We start from the raw sequence: 19802 nt of genomic DNA, 5'->3' as shown, positions 1-19802 counted from the left end.
ATTGTTGCGTGTGGCCCAAGGTTATCAGTCTTGTTTTATAATAATATGTATCTTGTAGCTAACAGCCGAATCCAAAAATGTCAGCTAATACTAAGAGGTTGTTAAGAGTCTTCCAGCTCAAGGTAACAAACAAAAATACTGTGTTTAATTTCAGTTGACTTTGGCGAATTCAGCCGTGAGCTAAGTGAGGCTGGTATCTCCCTTCAAGGGCAGAGGGGTAAGTAGCGGGTCCAATGTGGGGTTAGAAGATGTGAGAGGGGGGCGGGGCGGGGGGGAAAAGGTGTTATTGTTTCTCTTCCAGTACTGACTGCGCGACTTGTACGGATCAACTGTTATGGATAAATGTTGACACGGAAGCACCATGGTTTCATGAAAGCGCATTACAGAGACGGCCACCTTCAAGAGCGGTACTAATTTGTAAGAGCGAATATAAAATTAAATTAACGCTACTGTAATACAGCGCAATGAGTAGAAGAAAAAGAAGCTCAAAACATTAAGTAAACATTTGCGATAGTGCCTCATATTGTATACTGCGTTTAAATATAAGGGGCAATCAAATGAAAGTAAGACAGATGAAAAAAGTATTGTAAGTAAACTGTTTGTTATTTCAAAAGTAATCACCATAACTGTTAGTACATTTATCCTATTGTTAGACAAGACGGCCAGTGTCTTTGTGGAAAACTGTCTGCGGGTGGCTACGGAATGATGATAGTAGCCAGGCGTGCGCATCTTCGTCCGAAGAAAATCTACAGCCACGAATGACTTTCTTCAGGACTCCAAAAATACGGAAATCGTGTGAGGAGAGATACTGTATGGAGGATGTGTAAGGGCTTTACAGCGAAACTTCTGCAGCTTAGTCGAAGCAACTTTGGAAACATATGGAAGGTCCCTTTGTTGGTAGGTTGTTTCGACAACACTGCAAAAATTTCACTTGGAAACCCTTAATATCCTTCATACACTCCCGATCTCTCCCCAAGCGATTTCAGTTTTTTGCAGTCCTGAAGAAAGACATTACTGGCCTGTGCACAATAGTGGTTCCGTAGGCAACCACAAACATTTTTCCACGAAGGCAGTGGCCGTCTCGTCTCACGGTCGGATGAATGTATTAACAGTTATGGTGATTACCTTTGAAACAATAGACAGTTTGCTTTCTTTTTCTATCTGTCTCGTTTTCATTTGACTACTCCTCAAACAATTACTGTTATTAAGCAGTTAATCTTCAGCTCACACAGCCAGCACAATAACACTTCGCCAGGCAATTAAAGTGTCACAACTTTGGGGGTCGCTGAAGGTGACAACTGTCTGAAACAGAGAACAGTTTTTTGAATATTGCCGACTTTGGCAATGGGACGGCGCCCTACTTATCGTTCCCTTAGTATAACATGTCTAAAGAGAGGCTATAATTAGTAATAAGATCGGTACAAATGCTGCCCAAGGCGCCGTCCCACAATGTCAGCACTAGCTCTGGAACAAAAAAGTTTGACGGCCACTGGTGGAGTTTTATGTTTGTATGGTATGATTACGAGAGAAGGGACAGAGTGAAACGCGTGCAGCCTACTAATTTCCAATATTGCCAAACGGACCGCCACGTCACCATCCGACGGCCATGTCACTACCAACAGAGTCAGATGCCCCCAATCCATGAGACACTGCGGAGAGGTCTGGAATCGAACTCAGGCCAGTGGCAAAAATTCTGGTGAACAGAAACGGTACGCCACCTCACCAACTCGGCCAAATGCTGGTGGTAAAAATTTCTCTCGTCGTCTGCAGAGGAATCGGCTACATCCGAGTAGAAGGCCGCAGCTCAGGCGTGCTTTAGCGACCTCGGTTGCAGAGGCGGGTAACTATTCGATAAAACCGCAAGCTTCCGCAACAGGTCAGAAAACCACAGAGGAATTACTTGGAAACGAACTATGTATTGTCTGTGTGTGTTCGTGTTTTGCGTTTGGTGAAGGGACGGGGGACTGCGTAGATTAATTTTCTCTTCGCGTCTTATTTTATTTAACTTGTGATCTAAAGTACATTCAGCAGTAACTACATACTTTTGAAATCTGAACCTAAGGGAATTGTTGCTTTCGAGGAGTAGTTTCAATTTGAGATCAGGTCATCTCAGTTTTAAATTGCGTGTACATTTGCAAGATCTAAACTATCTTATAACTATAAAGTTTGTGCAACGTACACCCTTGCCACTCGCGGACGAATCACTTACCGAAGTGGCTCCGCAGACATGTGTCAAAGCTCCAACCTGAAGGTACTGCCCTCCTACTTTTCAAGCACAGCAAAGGCATTTTTTACAGCAAACGTCCCCATTGTCAAGTAGGCCACGTGCCATTTTTTTCTGTTTTGGGTAGAACCACTTCGTTTCGCACACAGAACTTCTACAAATTCTTCAACTTCAGCTGTGTAACTGTGCTTCTCACACCTGAAACACTGCTATTCACTTTTAGAGGTTTAACTCTATAAGCGCAGAGAGAGAAGCTTAAAAAAAAAGTTGATTTTAATCCGTTTATTTAGTTAAACGACACAAATTGCAAATCCGGTGAAATTAATAAGTAAAAGCTTTTACTGGGAGGAACTAGCCAGATGCTTTGCTAGCAAATTTCTCAAAAATTTAGCTTAAATTTAGTTAGGTTTAACCTTATTTCTCCTCTGTCCGTGATATTCAATCTGTTTACTTTCTATAAGAAGATTGGCAATCTCGCTGAAACCCCTTTCCACGAGGATTCAAGGAGGAACAGCTATCAAAAAGTTTCTCGCGGTGGTTTATAATATAGGCAAAATAACAGGTGTGACTCTGAAGCCAGAACTACTGACATCCTTTTCTAAACTGTACCATAAGTTCTTCTTTATCGCTAATTCCGACCAGTTTTCTTGTAATACGACATCCGTTTCTTCAACATCTTTGTATGGATTGGTTTAGCTGGGTATTCCCATAACTATAATATCCTCAAACCTGTTTTCAAAGTCTGTGTGAAGGGCAGCTAAATGTTGAACGAAGCTTAAAATGTCGTCATCCTGGCAGATTGTTTGTGTCAGATTGAGAAACTGAAAAAATTCGGGCCGGTCAATGTTTTGATTCAATAATTTAATACTAGCAAGAAAATCTGGAGTGATGGGTTTCGTTTACCTCTTATTTTGACCGTCACCTTTTAACTGCGGTGTTAACCTCTCTAAATTTGGTAAATAGATCTGTGAAATAAGCAATGTCTGGATTTCATTTGATTAATGTTTCTTTTATCATTGGATCTTCGGCACCCAAAAACTCTTAAGAGAGTCTAAAAAAATAGTGAGAAAAACAGAAGCCTTTTGACAGCCAGCGCACTTTAGTGTGAACGAATAACCGATTAAAGTTCTCATTTTCTTCACGTACCCTCGCGGGGTAGTCCCGCCGTCTGAGGAAAATTGCCCCGGTTCGCGCGGCTCCCCCCGTCGGAGGTTCGAGTCCTCCCTCAAGCATGGGAGAGTGTGTGTGTGTGTGTGTGTGTGTGTGTGTGTGTGGTTTTTTTGTCTTTATCGTAAGTCAAAGTTAGATTCAGTAGTGTGTAAGCATAGGGACCAATGACATCAGCGGTTTGGTCTCATAGGAACGTACCAAATAATAATAATAATAATAATAATAATAATGCTTCGCATAACAGCGTAAATAGCTTAGAATTCAACTCGTTGCTTCAAATTTTATTTACTACTTTAATGGCTGTTTGTATCGAACAGTTATTAAACTTGTTCAATGGCTGGCAAGATAAACTATTCCCTGATTGTATACCGGTTTCCAGATTTTGCTATAAGTAGCAAAATGTTGTAAGATGCCCGAAAATCATCACAACATCTCCTTGTGAAAAATGTTGCATTAGCGCCTTAGGTTGCTGGTAAAATAATTTATTTATGCAACCAGTTTCAGCCGTCGAACCATCATCAGGTTCATAAAAGTACACCTCCGTAGACTCCCGTTTACATCTAATGCACACCCAGTTTTGTTTTTCGCTGACATGGACTCCTTGCAGGTTGGAATCGACTCCCAGAGAGAGAAAGTCTTACGTTGGAAGAGGCAGGTTGTGTAATGTTCCCGGTCGGGACACATCCTTCAGTCTATGACGACGTTTCAAAGCTGCAATCACGCCGCTGCAGAGCCGAAGATCCTTTCTGGCATTCGTTAAACTTCTTGGGAAACATCTGCGATGATTTGTTTTTAGTTACTGATGCTCAGCTGAGTCAGCGCTTGGCATACTGGGAACATAACGTTAAACGCTGACAAGAGAAACAAGAATCGGCTACGTGCTTACTTCTAAACGTACCCGCCACACGTCAGTTAGCCATAGCATTCAGCGATGACGCGTGTGAAGGACAGCTCCCTTTATCTTCCGCCCATGATAATATCTCGTATCCAGAAGAAAAGTAGTAAACCTTTAAAAACTTTTGTAGTGGAACGTTTTCTGAAATTTAATTTTGATGTTGAACGCCATCCTTTTAGAGTCTATCTAGACCTTTCTTACCGTCTCTAATTGCACTAATACTGAGTAACAAACTCAGTCAGAACGATCCGAATATTTGCCAAGGCTGAAGGCATTATGCTGAGTTTAGATTGGAACACATTAGAGAAATAACGGAAGTGTTAAATGATAATTATTTCTCCAATGTTTGAGGATGTAAATCGGCAGACTTCGTGCTCGATGTTCTTTACCAACGACAGTATCGTGATACTCTTACAAGAGAAGAACTTGAAGCCACTAAAGTCATTGCAAGCGTGCTAACAATGATCTGCTGCTTTCATAGGTCCCCCCTTTCTTTTCTGTTTATCCGTTTGTGTCAAAAACTAAAGAGATAAGATACCGAATTACTATAGTCAGTAATACTGAGATTACACTTTTTTAAATCTAAATTGTTAAGTAGCTTGTAAACACACAAAACTGCAACTAGACATTTTTTGAATCGGTAATTTTTTTAAATTACTCTTTTATTCCCTAAGCTAGGTTTCGAACCTTTTCAGGCTCATCTTCAGGTGGTGCACATGGAAATTACATGACTATTTCGTAGCATGATGCTCGGCAACGGCCTGCGACACTAAGTATGGCTTTTCTAAGTGGTATCCACGTGGCAGCTTACACTATGACTTTCACTTGGTTACAGATCACTAACTGCACACTGGATATAAATATATATGCCGATTATCTATTAACCGTATGGTAATTACAATGGAAGCTGCAAGGTGGTTCCACTTACAAAAGCCGCCTATGCTGCCGCAAGCCAGTAACCAATGTTACGCTACGAAATAATCATGTAACTTCTACGTGCATCATGTGAAGAAAAGCCTTACAAGGTTTGAAAACTAATTTAGGGAATAAAAGAACAAGCGACTGGTTCAGTTTTCGTATTTACATTGAATAAACAGTCACCTGTTCTAAAACATCCATAACGAGTAAGCTTAATCAGGTAAATACCTTTTTTGTTGAGCTAATTCCTCACAATGGAGACTGTTGTTATCGAGTGGCAAGGAACAATTGAAGCGCACGCTAATCCTCGGTACAGCTCTCGTACAGTCAGACCACGATCTGTCGGTTGCGCTCAGCACTATCGCTGAACGGATGTGGTCAGGAGCGTGGTCCACGGTCAGGAGAATCTGACGTCATGCGACGAACGCGCAGAGGCGGACAAGCGGCACGCCGGACCTGCAAGTAGTTCGGCCCGAAGGTTGTAGGGGCGCTGCAGTCGGTCGCAAGGTGAAGACCACGGCCGCTCACCAAGGACAGACAATGACCCTCCGTCTGGAAGGCTAGTCTGCCGGCAAAGATGCTCAGCTGGCACACCCGGGCGAAACCTATCATTCTCTGCGAAGTTTTACTCTATCTCTCCCACTCACGACGCACGTTTCCCAACGCAATTCAGCGTAGAACAACTAGTGCTATCGAGTTTTATTCTCATAAATAACAATTTCATCAATTGTAATTACTCCTTGTACTGCAGCTACGTCAGTGAATCCCCGCGTCTAAAAACAATAATAGGCAGAAACATTTTCCACCGATTCATCAACGTGACGCGCAAAGAAAAATTCACTGCACTGCACAAGATACTCTAAGTTCGGTATCAGTGGAAAACCTGAGTTATGTGTGAGGGGAAAAAATTCATTTGCTTCCTTTCACAAGTTACCATCACTGTCATCACACTATTTTAACGCTTAATAAGAGAAGAGAATTAGAGCCATCTGTTTTCCTAACGAAGAACTTAAGTAAATATTATAGAAACAAGACGTAAGTAAACAATTCAGAAATATTTATTCCGTTACTAAAAAGATCTGTATTTAAATTTCCTAAAATTGCAGTTATTTTACTCGTAACTTACACAAGCTAACTGTAGCTAAGAATTGTCTGCCGAGTCTCTGTCTAAAGGTTTCCTCTTTTATTTTGCGAACAGGCTTTACATGATTTACCGCATTGTACCAGTATTTCTATCTTGTGCCGGTACCTCCACCTCTGAAACCTGCTACAGTGTCGCAGCTACACCCACAATCCCCTTTAATTTGCGTTGCATGTAAGGTTCTTTGTACGCTGTAGTATTTTATTTCTCTATAGTTCTCTAAAGCTGCTTCCCCACCAAATCAATAGTTCTTCGACGAAAAGAAGCTTTTGAAATGTATTGGTATTGGAGAATGCTAAAGAGCGATCTAGTAACTAATGAAGAGGTACTGGATCGCACTGGGGAGAAAAGAGGTCCAGTTATAGAAGTTTGATGGGAGATATCGTGAGGTATTGCGAACTGGTCGAATTGCCTGTGGAGTGAAGCGATTGAGTAAAAATTAATTAGGCAAGCCAAGGCTTGACGACAATAAACAGGTTCAAATGGATGTAACAATAATTATACAGAGATGTCGAGGCTCTCGCATGAAGGCCAGACTGGAAATTACATCAAACCAGTCTTCTGCGTGAATGTTACAGCGACATCTTATCACATTTATAGTAACTTGTTCCTCTTCTCAGAAGAGTATTGCGCAACTATTTTCGTTCGCCCACTGTAATATTTACTCATTGTCTCCTATTTCTTTATTTTTCGGTCTTCTGCATCAGACTGATTTCAGTGAAGTTCGAAACATACTGTTCCAGAAACAAGGTTCTCAATTCTATCTCAAGTTTTGAAACCTTTACATTGCTTTGGTGGAGAAAAGTTATTCGTTTATGAGATTTCTTTATGTCTTTATCGATTCGCTCAACTTGCGTTATCGCTTCCCTAAGGGATCGAAGTTCTTCATCCTACTCCCTCGGGTGTATCATAGTTTCGCATCTGGTTGTTATTTGTGGTTCTCTCGTTTCACACAAGGCCTGTCTACTCTAGGTAGTAGTGAAACAGCTATGTGGTCCTGAATTCTAATTTACGTTGCATGTTTCGAGAACTAAGGTGATTTTTTGTGTCACAACTAAGGTTCTCAAGGGTTTCGAAAAGCATTCGACAATTACATTAACAATTCCACGGCTGTCTCGTACAGAAATTGGACAGTGAGGCTTTCGCCAATAGTTGGGACCCAGCTGTAATAGCTGTCAATTAGCTCTCAAACACCGAAGTGGAGCATTGCAAGAGGCCCGCCAAAGGCTACACCATCAAACTTGTTTGTCAATTTCGCTCATTTCTGTCAAACAAACCTGTATAAGTACCAAAGGAATTTGTCAATTTAGCCTCACCTGTGAAGCAGACTCTGTTCGTCTTGCGAAGCATTGAGACACTAGTGAGAATGGCTACCAATGCAGACAAAGCATTTCTTACATTGGCTTTAGCACTGTGTATGAAGAAGAAGAAGAAGAAGAAGAAGAAGAAAAATAGACGGTGGTCCAGAAAATGTTTGAAACAGAGAGCAATATACCCCTGAAAATCTCCTAAACGAAATATTACAATCACAACCAGATCATTAAACCAACTTCATCCGAATGGACAGTCAAAATTATGCACAGACTATTAGATTTCTTTTTAATCTCCATATTGTCCTTATCGGTGATAGTAGTTTCCATAATTGTGGAAACTCACAATACTGCGAAATAAATTGTAATAAAACTATCTTTGGCTAAACATTGCGCGGCGAAATATCAACACAAACAAAGTCTGCTTTCTTGTCAAATCTGTCGTTAATCAAAATTTCATCTCAAACACGTCTAACATGCTCTATGTTCGACAGACGTAGCGAAGTTTGACAAATCGTTTGATTGTATAGGGGAACCTAATGAGACAGCTACAGTGCCATCAACTGATCTTTCACTTACTGCCTGAACTAGGTCCTTCGTCACCGACAGATAAAGCTGTAACCGTTCCACAGCTGCCGCTCACCGTTGTACAAACAGATCTACTGGCTGGTACAAATAGAAAACGGTGTCACATGCTTGTTCAACATCTTGTGAATAGATGAAGCGGCCGTCTCACTTAGTGTGAATGCAAATGCCCATGAATTTCAACAGCACTTGGCTTCTGTGTTAAATACTGAGTCAGCTGAAGGGCACCTTCTCGGTAAATAAAATATAACTGTTGCGACAGTAATTCCTTTGATAACTAAACGAATCGTATTACTTTCTGTGCATTTCTGTGAAAACGGGATTGCAGTACTGGCTGTATTTTTAGATTTGTTGACTTTTAGCTTATTCGTTCCCTTTCTCGCTCTCGTACCGATGTTTTTGGCTCACTTTTTTGCGAATAAATATACCTGGACGGCGAAGCAACTATGGCAGCAGCACGGGAACTATGCTGCGTGTGCTTCAAAAAGAAACGTATAGTATATTCAGTTCATAAAGTTGACGTATGTGGATTGTTAATTAACATTAATTATCAATTTGGACGTTAATTAATTTCTTGGAATAGCCTGGTTGAGCTACTGCGTAATTAACTTTAATTGCACACGAGCACTTGCCACCGTGGCAGCAGTCACTACATCGTGGGAATGCAGTGACGCTCATTCCAGAGGCCATCAGTTCGAATCTTGGCGTACGTGGAGCACAATTTCTGGTACCCAGTCTGCGCCAGTTTTCTTAGTTAGACTCTTCGTAGTGCAACATTGTGTGCTGATTATTTTCATTATACTGGAACCTAAGCTTGACGGCACCTTTGCGGCAGTAAATACACTCGTACTTACGTCACATTCATGAGGGGTGCCATTGCAAATTAGGCCAGGCCATCCACGTCGGGTTTTCTGCGATTTCATTTAAATCACTTAAGACGAATACCGCCGTGATTCCTTCTTAGGGGGCAAGACCGATTTCTTTCATCTCTTCCAATCCGTCCCCGCAGGTGTCTCATGAAAAGCAAACTCGCCTCTTTTTTTCCCCTCACGAAAGCAATTACCTCTCCAGTACCGCTATATGGCAAAGACACTTTGAGTACCAACAGCTTAGACGATGGAAGGTGTTTGGCCCATTGCGAGATGGAGTTATGGAACTAGGAATAATACGAATTGATGCGGTAATCGTTGTCCGGAATATGACGAAAAGGAGAAATGGACAGGAAACTTGGCTCTCTCGCCTAGGAGGCAGCGGTGGCGGGAAGAACTGAAACAATGCGCCATCTAGGCAGACCCAGGAGACCTCGGATGGACAAAATGGAGAAAGATCGTAGGATAGTTGATTTATGGCGGAGGGCGCTAAAAAGCTAGGTCATCAGACAGTTTGATCGTATTCATCGCCGAATAATTAAATAATTAGGCTACTTACCCTGTTTCATTCAGCCCATTTTCCTCCTTTTTCATTTCCAATAATCCTTTAGGATGATTTCTGTTCCTTTGCTTTCAACCTCAGTTTCTTTTGGATTCAACTTCTTTCAGTCTTCGAAAATATTGTTCCTTTCGTTATTGTGTCAACTTTCTTCCAATCCTTGATACTTCTGAAAGCCTGTTTTTTCTATTGCTTCTTTAAAAAGTGTTCTGTTTCTTATTTCGTCCAAGGCGACTCTTGTTTATTGGTACTCATTAGTCTTTCGACAGGTTTGTCCTCTGTTCTGCCCGTGCTAACATTTTCGTCACCTCATGTACGGCCGGCCGCGGTGGTCCAGGGGTTCAGGCGCTCAGTCCGGAACCGCGCGACTGCTACGGTCGCAGGTTCGAATCCTGCCTCGGGCATGGATGTGTGTGTTGTCCTTAGGTTAGTTCCAGGGGACTGATGACCACAGATGTTAAGTCCCATAGTGCTCAGAGCCATTTGAACCATTTGAACCTCGTGTACGCTATTCTTAATATCTTCAACAGTCACTATTATATACTGCAAATAATGTCACATTCTGCTGTTTTTTCTCACTACTTCTACCTCCGTCGTAGCATTGTCTGAACCAGAACTGCTAATGTTTGTCATACACTTTTCTTTCTGTGTGACACCAGGCATACTGGTGTATGTTTTCTGCGTCTTCCCTGAAACTCTTCTGGCGGAAGTGGGAATCGTCGCTTCCAGATCCCAAGGCCTTCTCCATATTTGTACAAGCGCTCTGTGCCCAGCGGCCTCTATGTGGACTGTACAGTAATCTCTAACCTTGCCCCATACCTCCCCGACGCGTTTGTTGTATGTTTGTGTTATTTCAAGGTGACTGTTATGAACGCTTCAGTTCCTCGAATGTACCTGTTAAAATGGAAATATTCTCATCGTTCGATGTTTAAATAGCACCTCAGCAAGTGAAATCCTGTAAATCTGGGAATTATTTTCGTTGGGTCAACACACTCTCCTTAACAGAACGAAACTGATAGCCGCAGGGATCCCCAATGTTGTGGCGCAACCACCACCACATAGCCGCCGAATTTATAACTGGCGCCTTCTCCTCCTGCTGAAGTCGAGGATCACGAGGGGCGCTGGTAGCGTCCGTAGTGAGCAACCACAGACCTGCAGTCAGTGCTCCCTTGCCTTATCTTTTGACGATTGATTTCGTCGGAACTTTTGCCCTGACTATTTTTGTACACTTAATTCCATTTTTTCGGACTCGATTCGGTTTATTTATATTTTGACCACCTCTGTTGGTTGGTTGCTTTCGGAGAGGGGACAAAACAGCTAGCTCATGGGTCCCATCGGATTAGGGAAGGATGGGGAAGGAAATCGGCCGTGCTCTTTCAAAGGAAACATCCCAGCATTTGCCTGAAGCGATTTAAGGAACTCATGGAAACCCTAAATCAGGATGGCCAGACGCGGGTTTGAACAGTCATCCTCCCGAATGCGAGTCCTGTGTGCTAACCACTACGCCACCTCACTCCGTCGCTTTATGTCTGTCTTTGTACGACAGTACTGGTTACCATATCCCAGGAGGTGTCATAAGGCCGTTACTGTTTATAAAATACCAGTAAACCCCCTTCCTCGATTTTTTTTTAGTGAATCGAACACCCAAGCGTGAAACAGGTCCAAACGTCTGGTTACTTTACTAACAACTTTCTGTGTTAAATATTTGACGTTAAGTACGTCAGCATGATGGGCATAATCAGGGTAATTTGTGTTCTTAAGCAAAGGCATCTCATTGTTTATGACGTCATATCTGCTGAAGTACACGTTGTACTTTGATAGGATTGTGAAGGTATAGTCAGTAACAAATGTGAATACTGCGTGAAAAATATGTTGCAAACAGAGTTAGTACAAAAGAAGTGATAAAATCAAAACGCCATGCCTGATGTTGGAAGTTTACTTAGTGCCTGAACAGCGGAAAAGTGGTGAGTGATGGACTTCCTTTCATCGTTTTGGTCGGGAGAGGCGAGGCCGGGGGGGAGGGGGGGGGGAGGATTTTGTAGGAAGCCGTTAAGTGCTCTCATTCTCAAACCCTGAATGAATGCATCCTGGGTTATTGGGCCGCCGTGAGTTACACTGGCTTAAGACATACGTAGTTTCTAGCTGTAATACTTTTCTTACCGAGTCAAATAAACACTTAACATAAGATTATACCTCTTAATGAGCAGATTGTGACAGCAATTCAAAATTGTTAATTTCGGTCAATAATTAGCCTATACGAAATATTGAAAATCAAATTTTTGTCGCCCTGGAAGCAGTTAGGCAACCTGCAACTTGGACCGCGTAACTCGATGTCGTTTTAGTCGTTCATTAATACTGTATAGGTATTAATGATCAAGTGGGTGACATCGAAAGCTTCTTGAGGGTGTTTGGAGGCGATGCTATTGCCTGTAGAGAGGTTTTAACGCTACGCGAGAGTAGCAAAATGCTGGAAGATCTGCGGAGGACCGCTGGTTGGTCCAGGGACTTGCAGTTGGCTCTGGACGGTAGTGTAATGTATCACAAAGAAACAGGCGAGAGATTTAATATTTTTCAATTACGCTGTTGGCGATAAACCACCGGGCAAACATCATTAGTCGTAAGATATCGTGGCGTAAATGCCAGAAACAACCTAAAATGTAATGACCTTAGGGTATAGTCATTGAATCATTTAGAAAGCGCGAGAGCACCACGGACACACGCAAGTTCCAGCGGCAGACGATGTAAGAGAGGTTTACTGTTGTAATTCTAAGAACCTACACTCCACGAAAGTAGGGAAACATGGTATGTACTGCCAGGTATGTCTAGGGAAATGACAACGCCGAGAAAATCAGTTCAATTAGATGTCACAACATCGGTACGGTGCTTTACCACAACAGTCGTCTCTTACTACGCACGGCTCGCGAACGTAACGGAGAAGGGAGAATTAAAAGTGGTACCATATGTACCTTCCGCCACACACAGTCGACTGTAGATGTAGATTACGTCGGACTCTATTTTCTGGAAAGTAAATCCGTTAGCTACAGCACAGTTACAAAAAAAAAAAAAGTAAACAAACAGGGACAAATGAATCTATATAGTCATGTGTTATCAACGACATCCATCACGGTCTCATCTCAGAAATATGCCGAGTGTAGATCCGCCACTGCACACTCGGCGCGAGTCGTTTGTCAGTGAAATATGTACGTAAATTGGCAACCGGTGTGCAACATGCATGGGAGCCAGCACGTGCGTAAACACGAAGCTGCGTTTCGGATATACGCATGTTAATGAACAGCGAGTATCAGTCTGCTATACGACAACCATGTCTCGTGCTAGAGGACGCTTCTGCCAATTTTCGTCTTCCTTTCCAACCTTATCCACTTCCACTCTTTTACTTCTTTACTATGCGGTTACATCAATATTCTTTAAAATACTATTTACTGTTCCACAAATAAAGATATATTCTCGTTTCGTCCACAAAATTTAATTTCAGGTGGAACTACGTCTACATTTACATTGTAACCTCCCCACCGAAATTTTAGAAGAAATGTAATGACAATACTTAATACAAATGGGAGCCGAGTGTAACCTCCCCGCAAAATTTATAATAATTGACAATATTATTTAGGGATGCTAATGGACATTGCTCTATGCGTAACCTGCCCACAATGAAATGTACTGACAATGGCAACAAAAACGTGAAATTCGCAATCTGACTCAAATATAAATCCTTCAAAATTAAAGTCCATTCAGTGACAAGAAATTTCAATTAAACCGAAATATCGATCTTTGGCCCTGTGTAAAACAATCAGAATTAAAGTCTTACCTCAGAATAAATAGATGTCACATATCTGCTCTTGTTGTTGCGCACCGCTTGGAGGAACTGCATTGCAAATAATAATATTCTCTTTTTTTGTGATTTTAGTGGAATTTTTCTTCAAAAGAAGTGGAATGAAATGGGAAGTGCAACGAAATCTTGAGTTCAATAAAAAATTAAATTTTTGAGAAAATGCTTTTGAAATAAAAAAATTATTATTGGGAGACTTGTTGGAGAATAATTACAATAAATAAAATTTTTCATTATCTAATGATTATATTAATTAACAGTATACCTTATTCCTCATCTTGACCAGTGTTGCCGACCGCCTACATCACACAACCGCACTGGGCTGCTACTACTGACCGACCGCTCTGCATGACGACTACAGACTGAGTACTGCTCTCAACTAGACAGAGCTACAGACTCGCAACGACTGCTACTAACAGACTCGCAACGACTACTCGACTGACTGAGAACCGCTCGCAACACTCGCGCGGTCAAGCGCATACTCTCTGGTCACAGATGCTACAATGCCTCGCCATCGCTGCTGCGTTACATACGTGTTTCATAACCCTCCACTGGGGGGGCAAAAATTTGGCAGCGATGGTGAGTCATTTGGACTTGCCAATCGCGGCAAAATTTTTAATTAACTAATAAACTTCTACAATTTACAGAATAATTAGATGTCGTACATAAAGTAAATGTTGTGCACACGCACTAAGTACAAAATATATCAGACAAAGACAAAATGTGAGTACAAAACATAGTAGCAAATCAGAAAAGTATATACAAATTATTTGACAGATAACAAAGTGCACCGGCACTGAAAAAATTCTTTAGCCTATTCAGAACAAATAAACAGACTGGCAAAAAATATTATGTTGACAAGTGTACATGCACTGAAAAATGTCTTTAGCATTTTCACAACAAATAAACATAATGGCAAACATCATGTCGACCAGTGACATAAATGTACTCGCACTGGAGTTTAGCGAATCGAAAAATGTATAACCTATGAACATAAATGATGTTACCAAAAAATTTTTTCTTTATGTGACAAGAATCAGGATAGGGAAGGGAAGGATTGCATCATGGTTGTAGCACTTTAGATTGCACACAGCTGCTCTGAAAGTCCATATCTTTCCACAGAAGTACAACACCAAGTGACACAACTTGAAGTTCTTTTCCCATCAGAATTTATCATTGTAGCCAAGACACTGAACTGTCGTAGTAATGGTCCATGTTTTCATTTTGGCAGTACATTACGTACACCAAACAGTGGGACCATAATAATGTCTTCATCGCTCATGGTGGTGGACAGCATGTCGTGTCAACACCACACTCTTACAAGGCACACCAACGTAGAATTAGTGCAAAACCAAAGATAGTGCTCCATGATCACTAGGATAAACAGGACAAATGGACATTGCAGTAATTCAGGGTAGTTAGCTCATAACGTGAAGGACATTAAGTCACATAATATTGTCAATTACAGTAGTAGTGTGCGGCATTCATAGCCCAGAAACAGGACAAATGGACATTGCAGTAATTCAGGGTAGTTAGCTCATAACGTGAAGGACATTAAGTCACATAATATTGTCAATTACAGTAGTAGTGTGCGGCATTCATAGCCCAGTTATTGAACATTTCTGTACCATGTATGTAGTATTACAGAAAAATGTTCATTAATTGTTTTACATAGAATCAGTAGCCTTCTTTTCCTGGTTACAAAGTATTATGAAATAATCGCATTCTTTTCAGTTACAGAGTATAATTAAGAATCATTAACCTTCTCCTAATTACAGTTAATTAATCATTTGTCATTCCAATAATCATTAGCCTTTTCCTAATTACAGTTAATTAATCATTTGTCGTTAATTAATCATTTGTCTAATTACAGTTAATTAATCATTTGTCTAATTACAGTTAATTAATCATTTGTCGTTAATTAATCATTTGTCTAATTACAGTTAATTAATTGATCATTTGTCATTTCAATATAGTAAGAATTATTAGCCTTAATTAATTACAAAGCATTATTAAACAGTACCATAGTTAATTAATTATGTGTCATTCCAATCTATTAAGAATCATTAGTCTTTTCCTAATTACAAAGCATTATGAAACAGTCACATTCATTTCCAACAACAAAGTATGGCATCGTTAATTAATCATTTGAAATTCCAATATATTAAGAATTATTAGCCTTCTCCTAATTACAAAGCATTATTAAACAGTCACATTCATTTCAAATTACAAAGTATCAACATTGGAAACAAGAGCTAATCAATGGCATAATTAATAACAATTCGTGGAGTGACATTAATTATTGGCACTCAGTGGCCAGCAAGTATTGAATAAAATCATCATTCAGTATTATTCAGATTATTACGAAGTCATTATTAAAAATCAGTTAATTACAGTCATAGCATTAATAATCATGGGCATTACAAGTACTCATTACAATAAACAGTGTTCCTCATTCAGTAGTATTCAGATCATTACAAAGGCATTATTAAAATCAGTTAATTACAGTCAAATCATTAGTAATCACCAGCATTATAAGTGGTAACATTACAATAAACAGTGTTCCTCCTTCAGTAGTATTCAGACCATTACAAAGTCATTATTAAAATCAGTTAATTACAGGCAAATCATTAGTAATCACAAGCATTATAAGTAGTATCATTACAACAAAAAGTGGCAGTTATTAGCTAGTGACAAAGCATTATTTTGAATATAGTCTCATTAAGAGGTCATTACTCAAGTGACATGCTATTCAGAGTTGATCAGTATTATTCAGAATTATCATAAACTAGTGACATTATGTGGGACTGGTAATACATGTTTTTTGTTAGCAATGCATTGCGTTGGGATCGATAATTAATTGCTGAGGCATAATACTTTTTGCTTTTGACCTATTGCTGCAAATGAGGATAGGTAACGTCATTCGTCATGAGTCAGCTGTAGCAAGATTATGTAACAAGGCAGTACATGTGATCACATTTATAAGCGATAGACACAAATGGGTAAAAAATAAAAAAATGCAAGTACTAGAACAGGTATAATAAGTAACAGGTTTAGTAAGTGTCATGAAAAACTTCTCCTGGAAAAAAAATACAAAAACGGATTATTGACCTGAAAGAAGAAACGCACACTATGCTGAAAAGTAGTGAACTTCGAATTAACAGGTAGTGAAGTGTGTATAAAAATGTGTTCGATAGCTGTCCTTTCCAAAACTTTCAGTCATCCTACTATGCAATGTAACACCTGCTGTCAAAGCAAACTGCAACAAATACTTAAATAACTACATAACATAAATACATAACTTCAACATTATCCTCATCTGTAAAAAAAAAAAAACTTCATTATCCATATCATCATAACTTCACCATTATCATCACCTGTAAAGAAAAACCTCATTATTCATAATACCATTTCCCTCATCATTATTCATCAGTATTCATTATCATCTGCAAAAAATCACTTCATTACTCATTACACAACTATTCCTTATCTCTAGCATATTTCATCACTAAAACTAAGATGTGTAGTTCTCTCTGACAGCCTGCATCAATCACCTTGTATTCTGAAAGAAAAAATTAGTTAAGACTGCTATTCTGTGATGAGTATAGTATATTCTTGTTAATGTTTGTTAATCCTGATCCATTTACTCTTCCTCATAAAGTTATTGCATCTCCTTTCGTTTATTCCGTAGGTGAAATTCCCATTTATGTTAAATTTATTTCTTACATACATCATTACTTTCTGAAATTGATGAACAGAGATTAATGTCTTGCATTTAAATCATATACCCACTAAATAATGACTGGTTTATGGTGACACAATTAAGCATACAGCATAACATGACAGAAAACGTAATATGTCAAAGACATTGACAGTGTTCAGATGCAAAAATGTACACAGAATAATACAATGCAGTAGCAAAAAAAAATGTGAAGCAGTCACGATGTTGAGATGTCATAAGGCAAAAAAAAATGTCAAAGTCGACTGGTGTGTGTTATATCTTAACTATTTCATAGTCCATACAAACAAAACTGGAGAACAGTCATATACACAAAAAAATGGAAAATGTGCACGGTCTGATGTGTAACGACAAGAAAAGCGACCTGCTAACCTTACCTTGCCGGGCACTTGCCAAGAAAAAATACGATAATCATCAATAAGTAGTCACATAAATATAATTGCAGAAATAGTCATAAATGTGTAAATTCATCTGGAAAAAATATGCACGGTCTGATGTGTAACGACAAGAAGAGCGACCTGCTAACCTTACCTTGCCGGGCACTTGCCAAGAAAAAATACGATAATCATCAGTAATTAGTCACGTGAAATAATTGCATTAGTAAATGGCATCATAGTGTGTTGAATCATACAGTGGTTTCACTCAATAAACGGTTTAATGTTTGAGATATGGTGATTGCCTTTCGATTTTCTGGTTCTCAAAGTTTCGACGTGTACAACATTGGGGTGAGGGATGCTGCGAATCCGATATGGACCTGCGTATAGAAGTTCAAATTTACTGCACTTACCTTTTAATTTGCTGGATAAATAGTGTGTACGCACTAATATTTTCTGTCCAACGTGAAAGTCTCGGCGTTTACAAACCTGTTTTTGCTGTCTTCTCCGGCGCTCTGCGGCACGTTTGATGTTCTTCAGCGCAATGTCAATTATTTCGTGGTGTCGTAGGCGACGACTTTTGGGAAATTCTATTAATTCTTTAATTTTGTTCGGTGGTTCAACGTTTTTCAGTATAACAGTCGGAGATAGCATAGTGGATTCATTTGGAATGGAATTAATTACATCTTGGAATGAGAGTATGTGTGTATCCCAATCAATATGTCTTTTGTGGCAGTATATTCGGCACAGCTTACCAATTTCTTTCATTAATCTTTCACAAGGGTTCGAAGAAGCATGGTACTTGGATATATAGATCGGAGAAATGTTTCTAGCTCGTAACATACGTGTCCATACGGTACTACGAAATTGAGATCCATTGTCAGAAATTACTCTCATTACATGCCCTACATGAGATAGAAAATGTTTTACAAATGCTTTAGAAACAGTCTTAGCAGTAGCTTTGCGTAATGGAGTGAAAGTAACAAATTTTGAAGTAAGCTCAACAGCGACAAATATGTAGCAAAAACCTCTGTTAGTTCTGGGAATCGGACCAAAAATGTCTACAGCTGCCATGTGTCTTAATTTAACAGGTATAATGGGATATAAAGGAGGAATATGTGAAGTGGTGTCTGATTTAGCTTTCTGGCAAATTTTACAAGACGCTAAAACTCGTCGTATACGTTTCTCCATGTTGGTAAAATAACAGTTCTGTCTCAGTATAAGAAAACATTTTCGTGCTCCGTAATGTGCGTAACTCAAATGAGTGTACCAAATTAGTTTGTTAACCAGTTCGTCAGGAATGCATAATAACCAAATGTTGCTGTCAGGATGAGAGCGGCGAAACAGAATGTCATTGCGTACAGTGTAGTGGTTTCTAATCGTAACATTATTGTTATCTTGCCAAAGGTGTTTAATTTCTTTCCACACATTGTCTTTATTTTGTTCTTGTGCTATGTCCTGTAATGACGATGAAATAAAGTTTTCAAATGCAACTTGCTGAATGTACATGACACTGAAATTTGTTTTGCAGAAGTTAGTTGCTACGTCTTGCTGATTGTTGCCGAGAGAACGCGATAGTGCGTCTGCTATAACATTTTGTGTGCCGGGAATGTGGACAATCGTAAAATTAAATTCTTGCAAATATAGTTTCCTTCTGCTTAATCTATCATGCGTGAATTTGGCCGAAAGTAAAAATTGTATTGCTCTGTGGTCTGTGTAAACGGTGGTATGTCTGCCATAAAGAAAGTGCCGAAATCTCGTAAAAGCCCATACAACACATAATGTTTCAAGTTCTGTAACGGAGTAATTTCGTTCAGCAGGTGACAGAATGCGGCTTGCTAATGCGATGTTTTTAATTACTGTAGAGCCATCTTCTTCAATTTCCTGGAAAATATGTACGCCTAAAGCGGTGTTGGAACTGTCAGTGGCAATGGAAAAATTTCTAGTAAGATCTGGGTGCGATAATAGTGGTGCATTCAACAAAGCATGTTTCAAATAACATTCTCGTGAGCAAAATTCTGCGTGTCAAAAGTAATGTTTGCGTTACTGTAATATGCAATCTGTGCTGTATCTGGTTAAAATCTATCGTACGTGTTATTATTTACGGGAGAATGTTGTGGCATATCCACTATATGAACTGTTCTGTTATTTCTTATTGACGTGTTACGCTA

General features: G+C 39.7%; 1 protein-coding gene across 5 annotated transcripts in view; it reads right to left on the bottom strand.

Annotated features, from left to right (window-relative positions):
- LOC126412820 (superoxide dismutase [Cu-Zn]-like) overlaps positions 1–19802 on the bottom strand; it is a 349180-nt gene that overhangs the window by 70464 nt on the left and 258914 nt on the right. Inside the window, exon 1 of one of the 5 annotated variants that reach the window (XM_050082648.1) lies at positions 5436–5608. The exons of the other annotated variants lie outside the window; for them this stretch is intronic. The gene's annotated coding sequence lies outside the window, so the exon portion shown is untranslated. Of the gene's footprint in view, positions 1–5435; positions 5609–19802 lie in introns of those variants that run through there. 5 annotated transcript variants of the gene reach the window in all.

The sequence above is a fragment of the Schistocerca serialis genome, chromosome 1 (genome assembly GCF_023864345.2).
Source record: "Schistocerca serialis cubense isolate TAMUIC-IGC-003099 chromosome 1, iqSchSeri2.2, whole genome shotgun sequence".
Taxonomy (NCBI): Eukaryota; Metazoa; Arthropoda; class Insecta; order Orthoptera; family Acrididae; genus Schistocerca; species Schistocerca serialis.
This window is presented reverse-complemented; position numbering and strand designations above follow the sequence as displayed.